A 21856-nucleotide genomic window follows, 5' to 3' on the forward strand; every position below is an offset into this window, starting at 1 on the left:
AAATTTCATCAAAATGTTTAAGTGCCAGAAATGATTCCAATCTAATAAAACATTAAGACTTTGCACTGTCTGTATTGCACATGTGGTAGGCCTCTGTAAATGACATGAATGGAACCTGCTTTTTAATTCTTCTACACAAAATCACCAATTTAGGTTCTTCTGGGAAACCTTTTGGAAGGGTCTCTTTTAAATAAAGCAACCAATTTCTTAAAATAAAGTTGGCCAGGATTGCAGTTCCTTTGGGTTCTGCGCAGCATCTTAGCTGATGAAATACCGAGGCTTGTACCATCAGATGTTACAACAGAATCTGTTGGTGTCTGTCGATGCTCTGAGTGACAGCAGTATGCAATCAAAGAGGCACACAGATACACATCACAGACAGCAAGAACACAGAAATAAGCAAAAGAATGAGATTATTTTGGAAACTAAATGGACCTTGGCACAAACACTCTGAAGTTGCCATTTTGTAACACCTGATCATTTTTACCTCTGGCATATGGGGTCTAGAAAGGAAAGGGTAGGGAAGAAGGGAGGAGTAAGATTAGTTTTCATGGAACATATCGTATGCTCCAGGTGCAAAGTGCTGTGCATATATTGTGGAATCTGATCCTCAGAATCACAATATTAGTTGTATTTCTCCATTTACATATGGGAAAACCCAAAGCTTAGGAAGGGAAACAATCTGTCCAAGGCCACATGGCTAATCAATGGTGGAGCCAGAACTCCAATCCAGGTCTGTCAGGCTCTGAAGTCCATACTCTCCCACTTCCTCTGTTTGCACTTTGTAATAGAAATCAGGGGCAAACATCACCCTCCATCCCAATCCTAGCTCCTCTCCTGTCAGGTAGTTTTAGTATTCAAATGGAGCTGTTCCTCAGCAAGCATCCTTCACCTGCCTACCTCATTGTACGAGAAAGAGAACTAACCTAATAAAAAACCAAGCTCCAGTGAAAGCTAGGCTGGCTTCAAGGGAACAATGGTCAACAACTCATTTTGCTAATCAAGTTTTACCCATTCTAAGCAGTTCTATCGACAGCATTTTCTCTGCTCTCACATAAGATGAGAGATCAAGACAAGATACCAGCCCTACAACACCTGCAGTCCCTAAAAGTAGTAATCAGTAAATGAAAGCCAGGTTCCCCGACACTGAGCAGAGGAGAAGATTTACAAGAAAGCAACTGATATTCTCTGCAGAGAGTAAACCCACTCTATGTAAACCTGAAAGATCAGTTAGAGTTCCCAGAATTCACCCCCAGAGCATACCCCTGAAGACGCCAAGCTGAGGACTGTGAGAAACCGTGTGAATGGACTCAAAACAAAACAAGACTCACCTGATTACGAGTTTCATTATGAAGAGCGGGTTTTTTAGAGCTGGTGACATCACATTGCTTTGAAAAGTTGCAAAGGGTGGGGGGAGGGGCTGGCATCCATGGCATACGCACACATGAACCTGGCATGCCTTGAAGGCCCTGCAACTGACATTTCACGAAACCTCATCCTCTGTCAAGGCCTCGGCAAATTTCTAGGCCACCCCTGCCCTTCTCCTTCTTTGGAGGTGTTAACAACCATGCGTGGTTTCTTAAAAATTATTTTCAAAGGCGGCATCAGATACCACATGAGGTATAGTCATTATCAGTGAATGCTGTAGCAGGGTGAAGGAATCTGTGAGATCCGTCCCAGCCTTCAACCCCAATGCCCAATTTGAATGTGGGGTACTTAAGAACTTCGCTGCTCAAAGTATGGACCATGGATGAGCAGAATTGGCTTCAGCTGGGAGCTTGGAAAAAGTGAAGATTCCCAAGCCATATTCTAGACCTGCTAGATAAGAATCTACACTGCCAAACAAGCTCTCCAGGTGATTCGTATGTGCATAAAACTTTGAAAAGTGCTGATGACCCACTGATTCTCAAAGTGTGATTCCAGGATCAGCAGTATTGGCATCACCAGCAAGCTTGTAATACATGTAAAATCTCAGATCTAATAAACCAGAATTACCATTTTAATGAATCTCTGGGTGATTTGTACCCACATTAAAGTTGGGAAAGCACTGTTTTAGGGTCAGGCAGATCTGGGATTCAGTCTTGGCACCAGGACTCACTGCGTATATGAACTTACGCAAAGCATAAAACCTCTTAGAGTTTCAGTTTCTTCAACAGTAAAATAAGACTATAGAACCTTCCTCTCAAGTAATCCAAAGGGATTAAACTAGGTCACGTAACCAAAGTTCTTAGCACAAGGCTAATGCCTATTAAACACTTAGTAGATAGTAGTTGTCTCTGGTTCTCATTGTTCCTTTTTCTCTTGTCTGTCATTCTTTACGGATATTTTCATGAGTCCTTCCTGGGTCCCTTCCAACTTTAACATGCTTTGATTTGACAATTAATTCATTTTTCTCAAAACTGCTGAGTAGCCACTAAGACAACCCTGTAACTGTAATAGAAACAAAACTGGATTAAGAATTACTTCCTCATCAACGTCCAACTTTTCTTTTGTAGCTGAGTTTGGTTGTCTCCAGTGAGGAATGGAAGCAGTGGGAGACCAGAGCCCTCCACATGCCTGTTAAGCACGTCGGATAAGGGGCACCTGCATGAAAGCACATGGAAACAAAGCAGCAGGAGCCCCTGGACCTCTGGAGTTTACTTGTCTAACTAGGGAGACTGACAGATAAATATGCAATTGCTATTGTCATACATTTTGTGGAGAAAAGTAACAGTGCAGTCCGAGCCAGAACAGAAGGATAAAATTGAGATGGTGACGGTGGGACGGAGAGAGTGGAGGTGGAGGGCCTCTTGGAGACAGTGAGATTCGAGCCAAGACTTGAGGATGAGTCAGAGCTAATCCAGGTAAAGAGAACCCAGGCTTAAGCAACTGCAAAGGCAATGGCCTAAGGTATTTGAAAGCACTTGGGGAAATCAAAGGATTTGGAGCCCAGAAAGTGAGGGGGACGGTGGGGGGAGGAGCTTTTACCAGTAAGGCTGAGAGGTGGGCGGGTCAGATCCAAGCCCTTGGGCAACTGGTTGCCTATCATTTAGGAAGGACAGGCAGGACCCCACAGTCTGCTCTTGCACATACATGTGGCTGAAGTCAACTCTCATACTAACTGCACTCATGCATGTGCTCCTGGCTAAGTGATGATCGTGAATAGACACAAATGGATACATGGATGAGACCTGCAGTTCAGAAGGACTCGATCACATCACTGGGGCTAACGTTTTAAACCAAGAAAAGTACCTTACAAGAGAATGCAGAGCATAGCTTCTCCAAATGGCCCCTCTCCCTCTCTTTGCATTTTCAGTTTTTCTGGCTCTGCTAGCTTTTTCTTATCAGCACACAAATTTGCTGTCATATCTCACATCTCTAAAAATAACCTTGCATGACCCCCACACCTCACTCCAGCTACTGTTCATTTCTCCAGCACCCTTTACAGTGTAATAATGAGTTATTGGCTTTTGCTATCTCTACTTCCTTGCCTCTTATTTTCTCCCAAACCAAAAGCACACATAATATTTGATACACATAAAAATATACAGAATGTATGTTTATATCTAAAGTTTAATCACAGCAGTGGTCACCCTATGGTTCTTCCACTCAGCTTAAGTATCAGGGCATCACTCATTCCAGTGGAGTGGCATGCATGTTTTTCTTTATTCCTCCCATCTCCTCTAATCCAGGCTATCATAACCCTGAATTTTGTGTTTATTGTTCCCTTTCTTTCATACATTGTATTGTCACAAATGCTTATATCCTTAAGCAGCATATATTTCATTTTATTTGACTTGAATAAAATTTATAAAAATGTGAAACCAATTATTAAAAAAAATTAATTCTACATGGAATTGCCAAAAACGAAATATCCAAACTTTTAGAATAAAATACAGGCCAATATCTTTATGACTTCTAGTTAGAAAAGGATGTTTAAAATAAGATTCAAAAGCACTAGTTATTAGAAAAAAAAAACAAAAAACCTCCTTCCCTAAACATACATAAGCCACTCCCTCTCCCATTGCCATCCAGATGTCACACTGCCAAGAAATAGAACCATTAGTGATTCATTCTTTTGAGTTAAACATAACCCTAACATTCTGGGTTCTTTTAAAACATGAGTATCCTCCCGTAATTGGTAATATATTATGTCTCTGCTATATGTTGGATTCCCCAGGAAGCAGCCTCTAAGACAAAGATTAGCATGCAAGAATTTTATTAAGGAGGGCTCTTGGTACTAATAACTATGGAGAAAGGGATGGAAAAACTTACAGGATTGGGAAAGGGAGGAGAAGGTGGGCTGTGATGCAGTCTCACTGGAGGCCTCAGGCAATTTCATGGGATGTCCTGAAGCTTGGATGGCCCTTCAGAGTTATTATAAATGGAGGCAAGGGTGCCTTTCCCCCTTCATCATAAGTCTTTGGAAGCAGCTGACCTTGGGCAAAGTCAGCTGTCTTCAGTCAAGGAGGTTCCCTTAGGGAGCTGACAGCTGGGGCTGGAGATGGGGTCTAGGGCAATACTTCCAGCAGCTGGGCATAAATATTCTCATTCCTGAAGGGAAATCTGTGTGATACATCACAGCATCCACCAAAGTCCCCTCATACCCTAGACTGATCAGGTCCATTAGATGTCTTCTCAAGCCTGTAGAGACATACTAGCAAAAGCACATCAGGCATGTGTGTGCTGGTAAGGGACGGAGTGAGAGGAAACCAGCGCTGAATACAACTTGGCGCGGAGGGAGTTGGGAACATGTGTTGGGTCACAGGTATTAAGTCAGGGCTATGGAGAAAACCAGCTTCTCCTTCTGCTTCAAAATACTGAATGTACTTTGATCCTTGCCTCTGAGTAGTACTGGATTACTTAATTAGCACATAAGTTATGTTCTTACAGAAAGAACCCTACCAAAAAGTCCGCTTTGATCAATTTACCCAGAATTTTGCAACCAGAAAATCTAGAAACTATTTTCATTTCAATAAGAATAATAGTGTTGAATCATTTTGAAAAATAAAATTTTATTCTTTGAATTATGAAGTGGAAGTGGTACTGAGCAAGGGCAGAAAACTAACCTTTCTAGTACTTTGGCTACTTCACCCTAACTAGTGGGAAGAAAATCAAATTTGCTGTTTTGTAATCTGGCTATCTATCTGAAATAGAATACTTTTATTTTTATTCTTGATTATTTGTAGGGTAATTCCAGCCCTGGCCTGGGAGATAATATGTTAAGACAAAGATGGGCCATATATTCAATTTAATAAGGCAAAAGGGTATCTTCCTGGGACACTGAGGTCTACGGAATTTTTAGACTCCCTCTGGGCAGCTGAATTGGGGTTAGGAAGATGGGGAGTTAGGTCCCAGGGAGGAGGAAATGGAATAAGACAGTGGGACTCCAGCATCAAGTTTGCAAAACAGACTCCAGGGAAGGAAATCACCATGAGAAGACTCCCCAGGAAGAGCTTTCAGTTCCCAATTTGAACTGGCCTCCTGTTCTGTTCTATACTGTCCTGTTGTGACTGCCCTGTCTCTCTCCACCCATCTCCCACTCCAAATGGCCTTTAGTGAAGGGCAATAAACAGTATAGATGAGGACCAGTCTTTGGACAAGCTGCCTTGGTGAATGAAGCGGGGCTGGGTCCACATTTGGATGGCAAAGCACAGAAGAGCTGGAACCCCATGGACAGGTGGTGATGGGAAGCCAGAGGTGATCATAGGGAAACCTGGAGTAAGAACCATGAGCTAGAGGTAACAGGAGTCAACTAGCATCTTTCCCTACCTGATTTCTCTGATATATTGGAAAAAGGACTGAACATCTTTATTTATTCAAATATTTTGGTAAAATGTGAGCCAGGGGGCTAAAGGGAACATTTGAGGGTACACAATGAGTTGGCCCAAGGAATAATATGTGAGAAAATCACTTAACATTGCTCCTAATTTCTTTCAATTGAATTGATCACTTCTGGCTTCCTGCCACCACTTCTCCACTTGGTTCTAGCCTTCCCCTTGTGCTTTGCCCTCCCATGTAGACCCAGCATCCCCTTTGTTCAGCTTGCCCCAGTGTTAGTATTCATCTGATACAGGGCTTTTCCTCTCACTCTCTGATAAAATACCCTTAGATTAAGTAGCAAGACCTGTGGGGAATAGGCCAGCAAAGGATTAAGAAAATGTACACATTCAATTTTTAAGATTGAAATGCTAAGGAGATTTTGAAATAAAACTTTTTGAAAAGTCTAAGGATCCATGTAACATTCCATTTTGTCCTGAAGACACTCAGTCCTGACGTGCCACTTCTGATTTAAATCCAAGGATCCCTTGAATACTTCAAGTCACCACACCTTTCTCTACTTTTCAGCATTCTTTTCCCTACTCATTCCCTAGTCACCTCATGACAAATGTTAAACTGGGTGTCTGCTGGTGGTGACCCATACTACCTGAAACATTTAGATCCCTTTTTCCACTGGCAAGGTAGGTGTGGCTCACCTGTACTGGCCAGAGGCAAGCTTCGCCTCTCCGTTCACATTCAATATGCTTGAATGCAACTTCTGGAGTAGCTTAACATTCCCATCATCCTTTCCCAAAGGCAATGAGAAACCTGAGCATTTGCTTTCTAAAGATCATTCTTGCTCTCTCAAGTGGAATATGTCTTCTCTCCCAAGCAGCTCACCTGGGCCAGCCAGATGCAACCCAAAGTGGATGAGGCCTGAGAGGTATGTGCTGCACACTCCGCAGCCTGCAGAAGGTCCTGTTTGCATCATTCTGATGATTAATTCAGTCTGCCCCTTTCTAAGCAGCAAGACAAGAACACTTCTTCATAGGAATAGTCCAGCCCACTGCTCGTCAAGAAAATGAATCCAAATAATATCTTCAAAATCAGACATCAATGCCTCATGCGTCTACAATGATTTTTGCTCTGCCTTCCTTCCATAAGCAATGCTGTTGCCAGGTAAATACCTTACAGTTTACCAGAAAGTCACCTGCTTACATAAGTATTTTCTATTCCAAGGGTCACTTATTTCCCCTATCCCCCCTTGCCACACACACACACACACCCACACACACCTCACCATCACGGCTAGAAGGATTTTATCAGATTGCTGTACCCAACCATCATAAGGATTGAATTAAGTCCCCCATGAAGGACATGTTCAAGTCCTATGTGAACCCATTTGTAATTAATATCTTCCTGATTAGTTATTAGTTCAGGTGAGTCAGGGTGTGGAGGTGAATCCATTTGTAAATAGGGACTTGGAAGGTGTGATTAGTTCCAGTGAGGCCGAACTGAATGGAAGTGGGTCTTAATCCAACATGGCCATCCTTGTAGTAAGAGGAAAATTGGACATGAGAGAAGAGCCAGAGGAGAAACCACAGGAGGAGACAGAGAGAGACAGACCACCGTAAGATGGAGGCAGAGACGGAGGCACCACCAGGCGGCCTCAGGCTTCGGAGGAAACATGATTTGCCGATGCCTTGATGTTGGACTTCTGGCTTCCAAAACTGTGACACAATACTCGTTTTTCAAGTCAACCAGCCTGGGGTAGCTGTCACAGCAGCCCTGGCAAACTAAAGTAACCACTGTTTGTGGAAGAATCTCTCCTTCTTTTAAAAATAATTCTGCCACATCTCTCAGCGTGCACATTTTAAATGAGAGAGAAAGGTTAAAGTGATTAACCAGATTATGTTAAAACGTGTATAAACACACTCAAAATTCTGAAACTGGAAAGCTGATCTAATTATTTTATATTTTAAGGGAATGTGGGCGTGTGGTTTATTTTATCATGACTGGATGTGAGGAATGGTTTCTAAGCTATATGGCTAAAGGATGTGCTTATAAAGAAGTTTTACAATTTAGCCACATCAAGTAATATGACATGCTTCTTTAGTTAAAAAAGCAATGGCAATAAAAAATAAATAAAAGGAATGGCAATATACAAAACTATAGGTCTGGAGGATAATCCCTGATTAAACACTGATAACCATGTAGAGGAAATGCGGAACCATCCAAAACATTTCCCAACTTCCTGTCATTGCAAAATGACTCTCCTTCTCAGGATATGGGGAAAAAATGCATTGAGAAATAATGTGGAATCTGTTATGATTAAAACTTGTACATATGCTGAGGGAACTTTTTTTCTTGTCTTAATCCTTTGTTATTACGGAAAACACTTCTAGAGCAATAAATCATAAATCCACTGAACCAGAACTCAACAAACTTTTTCTATAAAGGGTCAGATGGTACATATTTCAGGATTTGTGGGCCATGTGGTATCTGTTGCAACTACTCAGATCTGCTAACTTAGATTGGAAGCAGCAATAGGTAGCAGCAGATGTTTCAAGAAAACTTTGTTTAAGAAAAACAGGCAGGGGGCGGGCCACGGTGGCTCAGCAGGCAGAGTTTTCACTTGCCATGCCAGAGACCGGGGTTCGATTCCCAGTGCCTGCCCATGCAAAACAAAACAAAACAACAACAACAAAAACCAGGCAGTGAGTTAAAATGCTCTACAGGCCATCATTTGCTGACCTGTGCCCTAGACTATGATTAAAGGCTTTATGATAAAAGGGCCTACATCTCCAGGTTCTGACAGACACTCAATAAATACTTGTGAATGACTTCCAAAAGCCCCAGCTCTACCATTGTGTCACTCTGAGCAAGTCACTTCATCCTTCAGGGCCTTAGTTTTAGAAAATGTAAGAGGGAAAAAATAATGTCGGCCTGCCTGCTTTCTGTGGTATCTCATAACAATGTTAAACCAATAAAAAAAGCACCAGAAATAATGCCAACATTTATTCAGCTCTTAAAAGGTGCCATAGAAAGCAAGGCGATGTACATGTCTCCTCATTTCATCCTCACAACAACCCTATATGATCTCTGTTTTGTCAGGTAAGGAAGCCAAGCCCCCAGAGAGTTGAAACAGCCTAAGGTCGTGAAGGAAAAGACAGAACTGAAATTCAAACTCTAGAGCCTGCCCAGCTAACCTCCACACACTGCTTCATTTTTGCTAAACCTGGGGATTAAAATGGATTGTTACAGAGAGTTTCTAATGCGTCATGCAACTGGCTCACTCTGAATGACCGACAGCTTCGTTGTACTTAGCTCTTCAATCTTCTTGGGCTGATGTGATCCTCCAGCCCCACCACTGGGGAACAGGAGAGTCTGGTTGATAGATCACGCCAAGACCTTTCGAAGGCAAGTGAATGCTGTTTAACTCCTGCAAAGTGGGGTGGTGGGTAGGTCTTGATTGGAAAAATACTGGACCACTCAGAACCAAAGAATGAGCCAAACAGGATGAAAGAGGACCTGTGCAATAGGAACTTGGGGACATTGGTAATGAAACAGCCCCAAAGCACCCCCTGCCTCCCTCTGAGTATCCCAGCTTGAATTCATTGCATGTCTACCTTTATATTAATCATCTACAGCCAATGAACAAAATCAGCAGCAAGGTCACAACCTCAGATGGAACCATAGGACAAGGAGCCCCATCAGTGCGTCAACCACAAGTAGTATTCCAGATTTCCATGTCATGTTCTGTCCCCAACTGACTGCCTGACACAAACTGCCCTATTGGGACATTTGGGTTTGAAAATAAGAGCATCAGACATTTAACATTTTTTTCTAGTTCCCTCTATCCCTCTAAACACACTCACAAAGCTGTTATTAATAGTTCCAAATGCTTCCACCCTTCCATATCCCATCCAGCACTCTCTTTTACCTCTATCCTCCAATACCCTACCTCTTGGCACCCATCCATCTTTCATCTTTTGATCTCATGACCTGTTGATGCCCATAATCTTGGAAGAGTCCCACCTGCCTCAGCCATTACCGCACATAAACATGTTGATGGCAAAAATTCTCCTACTCGCTTATTTGTATGTTAGTCATAGCAGGGAAATTCACTCTCATGTCTCTGATTCTGTGTATAAGTCTTTGTTTTACAATTTCCAAGGCTAAAAAAATTGTCTGTAGTGTCATAACTATATATATATATATATCGGGAATCGAACCCAGTTCTCTGGCATGGCAGGTGAAATTCTGCATAACTATATTTTTGAAGCAAAAATAGAAGTATTGCTTTTATTAGTTTTATTTGGCAGACATATTGTTGACTTTATTTCTACTGTAAGTTTTAGGATCTGAGCACCTATTTCTGACGAGCACAATGACTGAATGTCTGTTAAGCAGAAGGATGTGCTTTTTGTTTCCATCACATTGCGAGTCCATCTTTGAGAAAGTAGTCAGATAAATGCGAAGGTTGGAAAAAACATTTTAACTGACACATTTCCCTTTTCCTTAGTTTGTAGTTGTATTTCTGTCCTTCTGTACTTCTATCCTCTGGCCCAGAACAACCTGCTCCTTTCTATGAGCCAATAGCTTCCACATTATACCAGGAAATAGGCTCTGGAATCCAGAGATAGGACAGAGCTCTCTGCCACAGCATGTCTGGAAGGAGTTACGGAGAGTCTGGGGACATTTCAGTCCATGGCATTCTGTACACTTCAGCTGTTGGTATATTTTTCCTTCAGACCTTTAAGTTACTTTACCAAAAATAAAAATATTCCTAGCTAATAATAATCACTTCAATTTATTGATCTTGGACTAATTTCCAGGCACTGTGCTAAGTGTTTTCCAAGCATTGTCTTATTGATTCTTACTAGAACCCTACATCCATGTTATGGATGATGAAACCAGGGGTAATAGAGGTTAAGCAACTTGTTATAGCACACAGCTGATAAGAGGAAGGGATGGTATTTGAATCCAGGTAGTCTGACCCCAAATCCTGAGCTTGAAATACCTGCAGTATTTTTCTTTTAAATGCTTATCTTGCTTTTTGCTCTGATCATTAATATCATAAATGCTTCTTTTTCTTTTTTTTTTACAAGTGATTAGTAATAAATTGCTACCTTTTTGTATGTGATTATTATGTGCAACTCTATAGCTACCTTCCCACATCCAGCCAGAAATTGCACCTCCAATTTCATTATGGAAAACAATAAGTAAGGTGAATTCCTTCTTTTAGTCAAGTATTTGATTTTATTTTATTTTTCCTCTTTAACATGTGCCAGGCACTGTGCTGGGCTGAGTAACTAAGACAAGAAGATAGGAAATTAGTTCCTTCATGGAGTTTGGTGGGCAAGACAGTGGAAAGGAGAGAGGGGGGCGGAGAGAGAGAGAGTCAGACAGACAGAGAGAGAGAATCAGTAAATAAATAAAACAATTACAAATTGTTAGTTCTACTTTGCAATAGATAGAACTTAAAATGAATTCTGTAGTCAACTTTTCAAAACTGGTTATAGTCCATAAATTGAATATTGTAAGTAAGAAAATACCTTACACTTTTATGTATAGGCTTTGCTGAGCCACTGGATTCTGCAGAGAAATGTTGGGTTCACAAAATGTCAACAGGTCATAGCACGCTATCCATAATTCATTCATTACTATTAGCCTGCTGAAAACTGCCCATTGTTATATATTCTGGAAAACCATAGTGAACAAAGGAATGGAGCTGATTTATAAACAAGTCAAGTATACAGACCAGTAAGTGTTAAAGAAAATAAATTTTGTCTTCAAGGCTAGGTTTATATCTGGGAAATCACAGTAGTATTAATCTAAGAAGAAATACTATTATCTCCTTACCTTCAGAAATCTAGACCAGATTGGATGTCATTACTGCAAATACCACAGTAAAATTTTCAGAATAATATCTAGAATCCTAATGTTTTCCATTTTTCAACAAAAATGATAGAACGAAATTTTGCTAACAGAATTTAAAGTAGGTCAGCCCTTTGATTTTTAACCCAACAAAGGAACAAAGTGCTTAAGTAAGAGAATAATCTCCATCCAATGATCTAACTTTTTCCCTAAAATTTATTATCAGCCGAAATGATGCAAAATGACCAAGACTAAGTCAAATTTGAGTTTTTAATCTCTCTCTCAGAGTCAATTATGGTTAATTTTTGAGGCTCTGGGTGTATGCGGTTTTGGGGTTTGTTTTTTTTTTAACTTGTATGCTTGATTTTTGTTTTGTTTTCTTTAAATTTATGTTCCCTTTGCACATTCCACTTAGGCCAGGTTTGGGAGGGGAAAGCGTCGCTAATTCTGCACGATTGTTGATTGCTGTGTTTTGGTTGATTAGGATGAGGTTCCAATAAAGCATCTAAACACGTTGGTGTGCCTCTCAGCTAAACCTTCAATTCCTTAGAGGTGTTTCTCATCACTAAAACAACAGACCATAAAGTTTGCTTCATGCAAGTAGATTTATTTCTTTATTTGTACTCACACAAAACCATAAAGGTTTATCTTCTGATCAGAGAAAGAAAATAAATGAAACAACAAAGGTCTTCACAAAGAATAGCATCTGAGCCAAATTAGCAACGGCTTTGTTCTCTCCAGGTTAACGAGAAATAGGAAGAAAGAAAAAAAAAAAGTAGAGCTAGGACAGAATGCAGGCTCCATGCCTTTTTTATGTTACTTTGATTCATGATAAGCAAACTTCAATGTGTGTTTAAAATCTTGAGGATTTATATTAACCAAACAAGAATTTTTACAATCAGGGAACATTTGTCTGGTTTCCCCCTCGCCTCCTCCCTTCCCGCCCATCCCCCCAACCAGCACACACAATTTTTGTAGAATATTTTGTTGGCTATAATTAAACTATGTGTGTTAATTAGGATTAGATTTTAAATGCACTGCTTGGGAAGTTGAAAAATACAGGATCTGAATGAGCCCAAATTGAGATGACACTTGAATTTTCGCAGATGTTTCCATAATCCTAATTTCAAATTGATTGTACTTCCTGAACAGTGAGAAGCCATTTTCAGTTATTTATTCAGTCGTGTGCACTCCTTTTCCCTCTGCCAGTGGGTAGAAAATATCTAGCACTTTCGTTAACTCCTTCGAATAAACTGATTTCTGAGGCAGGTTTTAATGGGAAGAGTGCCAAATAAGTCCCACCTGCTACCAGGGTCACCCCAAAGAAGCCATGTGTGGACCCCAACACAAGTCCGGCTCCAGCATTTTCTCTCTTGCCCACCCTCTCATGATGGGTTCAGCGGGCTTTTGACTGTCATTATTCAATAGGCCAGGTTGGTGGGGGCGGGGGGGGGTGGTTAGGGAACAAAGAGAGGGAGAAAAGGAGAACCTCCCAAATTAATGGACACCAGCAACCCAGAATATGCGCCACTTGATTCAATCGGAAAGATATGCAGCAATCTACGCTACATAAGGCCGGAGTTTGGACCCAACAGCAGGGCCACCTGTAAAACTCATTTCCAAATAAATGGCCTGTAAAAAAGATAAGCCCCCGCCAAATGTAAGTGTGTCAGAACCAAGAGGCATCTCAGCTGAAGCTGAAAGCCCAGTACCAGACTTTAAATGGGCCCAAAAGAAAGGGGTCTTCTCTTGTGTAGCTGTGGATTTATTGTCATTTCCCTCTACATTTTCTTTTATGCTCAACCCAGAATTTCAGACTCTGCAGAAATCCTGCTTTGGAAGCAACCCCATTGCCCTGACAAGTCTCCTATTTGATTGTAATTCCTTGCAGCTTTCCTGTAAGGGGGGCCTCTGCTGAATTAGAGGCATCATGCCTTCTTCCACCTGTAACGATTTCCCACTCAACTGTAAGACAATGGCCATGATTGATCTAATGAGGGACTGGAAAAGCCAGCTGATTGCTATAAATAGTTGAAAGCAAAAACTTGTGCTTGGCTTCCCAAAGAATTTCTCATCAACTCTGGTACCCTAACCTAAAGAGGTAAGCGGCCACACCGCAAATTAGGTGAGACATATAAGCTTTTTCTTCGTGGGGTTTGTATAGAGGGCAAAACAGAATTCAAGCAGAGAGAGATGACTGATGGAAAACTCACATTTTAAAGCAACAACCACATGACATGCTACACGTCCCATGAAGGCAGAATTCGGTTTTTAAAATAGAAAGCAGTTTGAATAAATGCAGGTGTACATGAAACCAGAGAGTTGGGGGAGGGGGATTTATTTATTTTTACATATTTAAAGTCTAGTGAAAATAGCTTTTGTGCATTCATTTGTTAAAGAAAATAGCACATTGCAAAGGTAACATAAAAGTAATTCACATAATGTCCCTGAAAAATCATATATATTTTTTCCTTTATTGCATCTATTAGGACTGCGTCTTTTAACTCTGACTGCACATTCAGAATCATGGTCTGATGCCCAGACCATACCCCAGACCAATTACTCAAAGTCTCTGGGGAGAGATCAAGGAGTCTCTATTTTTAAGCATCCAAAGGGATTCCAATGGGTGATCGAGTTTGATAAGCAGCTATTGTATTAGGGGGTCTCCAATAATAGCATGGAGGTTTTTTTTCTCCTGTCCTACATGCGGAATAAAAAGAGGCGAGCAAAATGGTCCCTACCTCCCTACTTTTTGCCCTGTGAATTTTCTGATGATTAAAATCTCATCCATCACATGTGTGCCTGCCTTGCTCCCAATCACTGGTCCTCTATGCAAGAGTCCCTCCTATCAAGATCACTGAAATCTCCTAAATACTGAGACACAGAGTGTTTAAGTAACTTGCCTAAGGCCAATTGGTATGTGGCAGGATTTCATATCAAGAGTGTTTTAGCCCCAGAGACTAAGCTTTTTACCACTAAAAGGGCAAAGATTGAATGTTGATGGTCTATGAACCAAACTCAGCCAAGCTTTGTTTTGTTTGGATCATACAGAAATCTAAAACTATTTAAATCTGTATGCCCTGGCTCTAGGTATGTAAGCTCCATCCACCTTAGTCCCAGCCACTCTCTATTGTCTCACACTTGAGTACACTTCAGCCACTTATGTTCACTGCTTGGCCTCTGCAAGCATTTCATTTCCCATCCCTGTGCTAAGGCAAGAAAACCCTCCTAAATGACGGTGAAACCATGAAATTGTAAGAGCTACCACATATTTCCATCAATTACACATTGGCACAGTCCAAAATTGCTCCATCCTATTTACTAGCGATGCTCCTTACTAATTTTACTCATTCATCTTCATTCATTCATTTAGCACACCTCTGATAGATACAAGACAATTTGTAAACAAGAGGGAATCCGAAAAGGACAGGAACTAACATGTATGTTCTAAGCATCAGGCACTTTGTTGGGCATTTTGCAGACATTTTTTTTTCAGATACAATTTAATCTGTTCAGTAAGCTGATACTACTAGTATGCATATTTTACTGCTACAGTAAACTGAGAATATGACAATCTTGGGGCATTCACATCATTCATTTAGTAAATATGAATGAGCAACTACTGCATACCAAATGCTATTCTAGATCCTGGTGTTCCAAGAGTTTGAACAAGACTGACAAGTTGCCCTCCCTCCATCAGTGATGTCATTGGAGTCATCTCATACCATTTTGCAAAAGCTGATAATTAAAAATCCAGAAATTTTGCAAGCTACTTGTTAAACCACTGGTAACTTGAAAGCAGCCATGTCTGGGTATTTACACCATGGAAACTGGCAGACTCTAAGAATCAGTACTCTATTTGGGGGGAGCCAGTTTATAGCACATCATTATTTATATGTGGAAGTAACTTGTCTAAAGAAGCTCATGCTGTCTCAGAATTCTAAATCTAGCAGCTTCTGAAACCAGAGCCATTTCTACCCTGTGACTGAAGAGAAAAGTCTTTAAAGAAGCCTTCAATATAGGATGAGAGAAACACATAAGCACTAAGACTGCACACGGATTTAGACTGCTTACCATTGAATCCCACCTGCTAATTATCAGCAGTGTGACCCTGAGTATATAACTTAACAGCCCTGTGCCTCAGTTTCCTCCTCTGTAAAATGGAAACACCTGGTTGGGTTGTTGTGAAGCTCAGAAATATGTAAAGAGGATAAGTTAGAGTCTATCACTAAGAAAGAACATATACACGATAGTTATCATTACTTAAAAAGATAAACAAAACAAATGAACATTTGTGTGCATGCACCAGAGAAAGGAGAAAGAAGATTCTGAGTATACACATGAGAGAAGTACTTGTTTCTCTTATTCTCTTTCCTTTTGCTAAATTGTATTCAAAGCTCTTGCAATTGCTTAAAGAGATTGTAAGAACCAACTGATTTGAGTTTATCTGTGGTAGAGGTAAAACTCCTCTGTCGCACTGGAGATTCATTTGAATCCAAAACATTTCTGCATCCAAACAAAGGCTTGCCAAGATATCCAGAGCTGCAGTAACAGAGAAGCTTGTGCTTTCACTGCGCCCATGGGCTCACCCACAAGAATTATTTTCCATTCTCCTGTGGTTCTTTGAAAGCATGCCTTTTCAGTGTTCAAAAATGTTAAAGATACCTACAGCATTCGTTTGTCCTTTCTTGCTTGCTTTTTGGTGATTTGTGTTGACTGAGTAGACCAGCACCTTTTTTTTTTTTTAAGAACCATGTTGTTACATGTCCACTGAGATATATAAACACTGCTCTTCAAATCTACTCACTTGATGGAAAGAATTCTCATGTAAAGGGAACTGAAAAGGGAAAAGAGGATCTAAGGATAGAAGAGACATTTATTCATTTATAACAATGTCCCTGTACACAATTTATAAGAAACTTATGCTTCAACGAAAATTCAATGATAAATAAACTTTCCTTTAAAGATTAGATATAGTTATCATAAACTAATAAAAGCAAAGAGGACTTGAGCATTCTAAGTGACCATCCAGTCTGTAAACCAAAGGTTGAAACTCTTGCGGTTGCTATTGATGCTTCTCAATCTTAGATCCACAAAGGTCAGCAAAAATAGCAACTTGAACTGTCCCAGAATTTAAGTCCATAAAGGGAGATTGTGTCATCTTTAGTGTTGCTTATTTCATTACATGTCAGATTAAGCAGTCATTAGTTCAATCAAGTCACTTAATATTATTTCTTCATATAAAATGCTCCATAACTTCTGTACACATCAAAGCACGTAATTTACACCAAAATCATTACTTGCCAATATTTGGGGGGCCTGGTAGGAAATCAAGATGCCATCAAGTCTAGCCAGCTAGAATGAAATTTCTTTTCCCCTTCCCTGAAAACTGATTTCCCTCAGCCTTTCTCATAGACTTTCTTAAAATATCTGACTAAATACATGTACAGTATATACTATTGGTCTAGAGTAAATTCCTCTGAATGCTACAATATTCCAATATCCAACTACTGTGAAACTTCCTACCTGGATACTTAGAGAGATGCTTCAACTCAGAGACTAAAAAGAAGTGGAAAAGTTAGAGAAACAAAGTACAAGGAAAATTTAAACTAAAAGTTGGAGAAAATTACAAAGAAGGAAATAAATTGTTGAATAATGACAGACTTAATTCTCTCTCTCTCTCTCACTCTATCTATCTGTCTCTATCTCTATCTCTATCTCTTTATCTTTATCTTTTAAAATTTTGAGCCAATGGAGTCTGCTTGAACTTAGATCTTGGTTTTCTCTACATCAAAAGATATTTAACAATTAACTTTTAGTCCATTACAAACTTTCGGATTTATAAATTGGATAATAGTTTTCCTTCTAGAACAGAACTTACCAAAGTATGTCTGTCCAGCCCGACCAGTTGCTGTGAGTACATTCTATTAAAAAAGAGAGAGAGAGAGAACTGCACCACACAGTGACCCCTAAGGTAAATCATTAACTGTAATTAACAGCACAATCATAAAAATGTGCTTTCATCAATTGTACCAAATGTACCTCACCAATGCGAGGTGTTAATAATAGGAGGGGATGGAAATCCTGTATTTTATGCTGATTGTTCTATAAACCTACAACTTCTCCAATTAGAAAAAAGAAAGAGAGAAAAACTCTCATGGTCAAATAAAGGTCCTATTACCTTCCAGGATCATTAAATCTTGATTATATAAACCTGTACCTTATGACGCTCCAAGAAGAAGGAATAAAAGTTCAGCATTGCCCTAAAAATGTTTAGCATTTTTGGTGAAATTACTCAAGAGAGTATTAAGTCCTAGAACATGCTCTTAATAATTTCTTCTCTCTGATACAGTGATTTTCAGTATTAACTGAAACAATGATTTCAACATTACCAATATTGAGTATTTGTTTTTGTTATTTTTTAACTTTAGAAGCGGCCTAATGACTAACAAAACTGTGTGGTTCTTACCTCCTCCAGAAGCATCAACTAGATCCAATTCAATTAATTCAATTTATGGAATGCCTAAGCTCTGTGGAATATTCTAAGGGCTCAGCCTATGTCTCCAGAAGATTATATTCTAACAGAGATCGACACATGCATCACACATTGTACATAGTTCATATATATATGAACTAGATGAATAAAGGGCAATGAGAATAGCCAGATTAAGAACTCTGATAGAAAAAAAGCCTATATTATATTTTATATTCATTTTCCTGGTGATGATTGTAGAATACTTGGAAAATTCTAAAGATAATCCCCCAGAAATAAACACCAGTACCAACGTTTTGATGCATAGTGTCATAGCCTAAGAGACGAGTACAAAAGGATAAGCATGGGAACTGTGTTAAAGCTAAAACTGATAAGATTTGATATCCGATTAAACGTGGTAAGAGAAAATTCAAGAATAAACATAATGTTTCAAAACAAGCAACTTGGTGCACACTGATAGAAAAAACTAGATAAGAAACATCAAAAAGCATGAGGCTTGGAGGGAAAGGACAGGTGTCAATTTAAATTTTTGAGCTGGAGGCAACAGCAGTAGATTCACATAGAGTTTCTAGTACATAGCTGGCAAGGTAGAATAGATACTACTACTAATATTCTTGGAGTATCTATATTTAAGTAACTCATTTGCATTTATTTTCAAGAAATCTTTTAAAGCCAGGAACCACAAACTCAGAAGGGTGGTGAAAATTATAGAAACTGGGCATGTAATTTGATTCTGATCATCAACTCACAAGATTACATAGAAAGTGTGTATCATAAGGACTTCTGGGAAGATGGCGGAGTGGGGTGGACTGAGTTCACCCCTGCTCCATGGCACAAGATAGAGGATGCAGAGAGAATGACTGGGACTGTGGTGAGTGATCATTGCGAGTCTTGGGTGATTCTTGGAGAGGACAGAGTCGGGGGATCAGGGCGGGGAGAGCAGGGTGAGTAGGATTGACCATGAGGAGTGTAGGGAGGCGCAGATTGCAGGGAACTGACTGTCCCTCCACCCCAGCCTTCCCCCGCTGCTGGCTGGGGAAACCTCTCTGGGCAGATCCATGGCCGGTGGAGCCCATGGGGAGCCCAGAGGCAGGCCTGACCATCCACTATGAAGAGCCAGCCCTCTGACCACTGGGAGTGGTTGCCTGGCCAGGCACCGTGAACGATCTGCCCCCCAGGCACAGTGTGTGGCGCATTTGCCTGGCACCAGGCACTGCAGTTCAGCTACTTCCCCTGCGTGCAGCTGTCTGCTCCCCCGACCCATGCCAGGACCAGCTCCCTGTGGTACACGTGACCTTCCTGGCTCTTTTGAGGACAAGTGGGCCTGAGGGAGGAGGTGCCACAGGTGTATCACCTATAAGTGAGAAGTAGTAACTACAGGCTGGCAAACTCCCTGTCTGCCTAGGCTCTTTTTTTCCCTTTTCTCCATTGTTTTTCTATTTCTGCTTTTTTAAATATACTTTTTCTCTGTATTGTTATCATTAGTAGTAATGTTATTTTATTTATATTTACATGTATTTTTATATATTTATAATTTCATTGATTTATTATTACTTTTTAAAATTTTATGTTAATATTATTATCTTTAAATTATTTTCTCTCTCTTCTGTGGGTGCCAGTCTGAATTCATTCCTAATGCATGCTGGGTGTCTCCTTCTGACTTTAGGACCTAATACCATTGAGGTGTGGCTTTTTTTCTTTCATATTTTTATTTTATCCTATTTTTTCTTTTTTGGGGGGGGGGGAGCTGGTGTGTGGGCCAGGAATTGAGTCCAGATCTTCCATGTGGTAGGTGGGTGTTCTGCTACTGAACTGTCCATGCACTCCTGCTGAGCCCTTAATAACCCCTCAGTAGAACTGTACCCCCTACAAGAGACCTGGGACTTGGTTTGGTGTGGAATTACTGACAAACCAAGTGCATAAAGGAAATCTTCAATGCAAAACCAAGCAAATACAAAACTTTAGATGAGTAAAGGAAACCAATCTTACTAAGAAAATCAAATGCCCTGAACACAACAGAAAATCACAAACCAATGAGCAAAGTTATGAGCAAAAATGGCCTAGCCAAATGACCAAATCAAAACTCCAGAATATGGAACAACTACTCAAAAATATTTATAAAGAAATAAAAGATAACAAGGAGACATGAGAAGAGCATAAAGAAGAATTTGAAAGATTAAATAGAAAAATGGCAGATTTCACAGAGATTGAAAAAACAATAGACCAAATTAGAAATATACTAGAGACATGTAATAGTAGATTCAAAGAAACAGAAGGAAAAACAAGTGAGACAGAAGACAAAACAATTGAACTGAGCACAAAAAAGAACAAATGACAAGAAAGATGGGAAAAATGAGACTGGATCTTAGGGAAATGATGGACAGGAAGAGGTGCACAAATGAAAAACCATTGGTGTCCAGAAGGAGAAGAGAAAGTTAATTGAAGATAAAATTGGGGAAAACTTCCCAACTCCTATGTAAGACATAAACACACAAATCGAAGAGGTCCAGTGGGGCAGGCCATGGTGACTCAGTGGCAGAGTTCTTGCCTGCCATGCTGGGGACCCAGGTTTGGTTCCCAGTGTCTGCCCATGTAAAAACAGAAAACAAACAAAACAAAATTTTTAAAAAATGAACTCCAAATAGAATAAATCCAAATAGGCCTACTCCAAGATACATATTGTTCGAACTGTCAAATGGTGAATAGAACAGAACATCCTAAAAGCCAGCACGAGAAAAGCACTCTCTAAATATAAGGGAAAACACATAAGATGGTTCAGACTACTCAACAGGAACCATGGAGACAAGGCAGTGGGATGATATATTTAAGATCCTAAATGAGAAAGGCTTGCAGCCAAGAATTCCTTAACCAGCCAAGTTGCCTTTCAAAATTTAGGAAGAGATTCAACCAAACCCATTCCTGCCAGTCCTGAAAGATACCTAGAGCATTATATAAGATTCTATAAAGATCCCATGCACTAGGATAACTCTCTAAAACCTACAATCTCCAGATGGGTCCCTGGACCAGATAAGTCCTGAAATGCAGAGGGGCCAGCCCTTCTATGACATCAACTGGTTCCATCCCCCATCCCATATGATCAACAGCCCCTTCCAATGTGGAAAAAGTTCGAATGAGAATAGCCCAAATAGCCCTAAAGAGTGGGAGAAAAATCAAAGGTGACGCTGGAGTTACATAGAGAAAATTGGGTTTAACAAATGAGGGTGAGTGCTGAAGTATTAACCTGACATTTCTTTTATCCTCCAGTACCTTAGAGCAGCTAGAAATAAAAACTGAAAATTGTGGAATTATAACCCATACCAAACTCTGATATCTGTTTCACAACTAATTGTTGTAAAACTTTGAAATTTATTGCTTCTATGTATATATGTTATATAAAGAGAAGGAGGAGTATAACAGAGAAGATAGGATTTAACAAATGAGTATGACTGCTGAAGCATTGTATTGATATTTCTGTTGGTCTCCAGTGTCTTGGAGGAGCTAGAAGAAAAAAGGAATAGTTGTGGAACTGTAACCCATACAAAACTTTAAAATCTGTTCTATAACTATTTGTTAAAATGTACTTGGAAATGTATTGCTTTTTTGTACATATGTTATATTTCACAATTTAAAAAAAATTTTTTTTTAATTAAGAGTGAGATTAAAATCTTCAAAGACTAGCAAAGACTGGGAGAACTAGTCAACAAGAGACCTGCAAGAAATATTAAAAGGAGTCCTGTCAGCTGG

This window comes from Tamandua tetradactyla, chromosome 15 (assembly GCF_023851605.1).
Source record: "Tamandua tetradactyla isolate mTamTet1 chromosome 15, mTamTet1.pri, whole genome shotgun sequence".
Taxonomy (NCBI): Eukaryota; Metazoa; Chordata; class Mammalia; order Pilosa; family Myrmecophagidae; genus Tamandua; species Tamandua tetradactyla.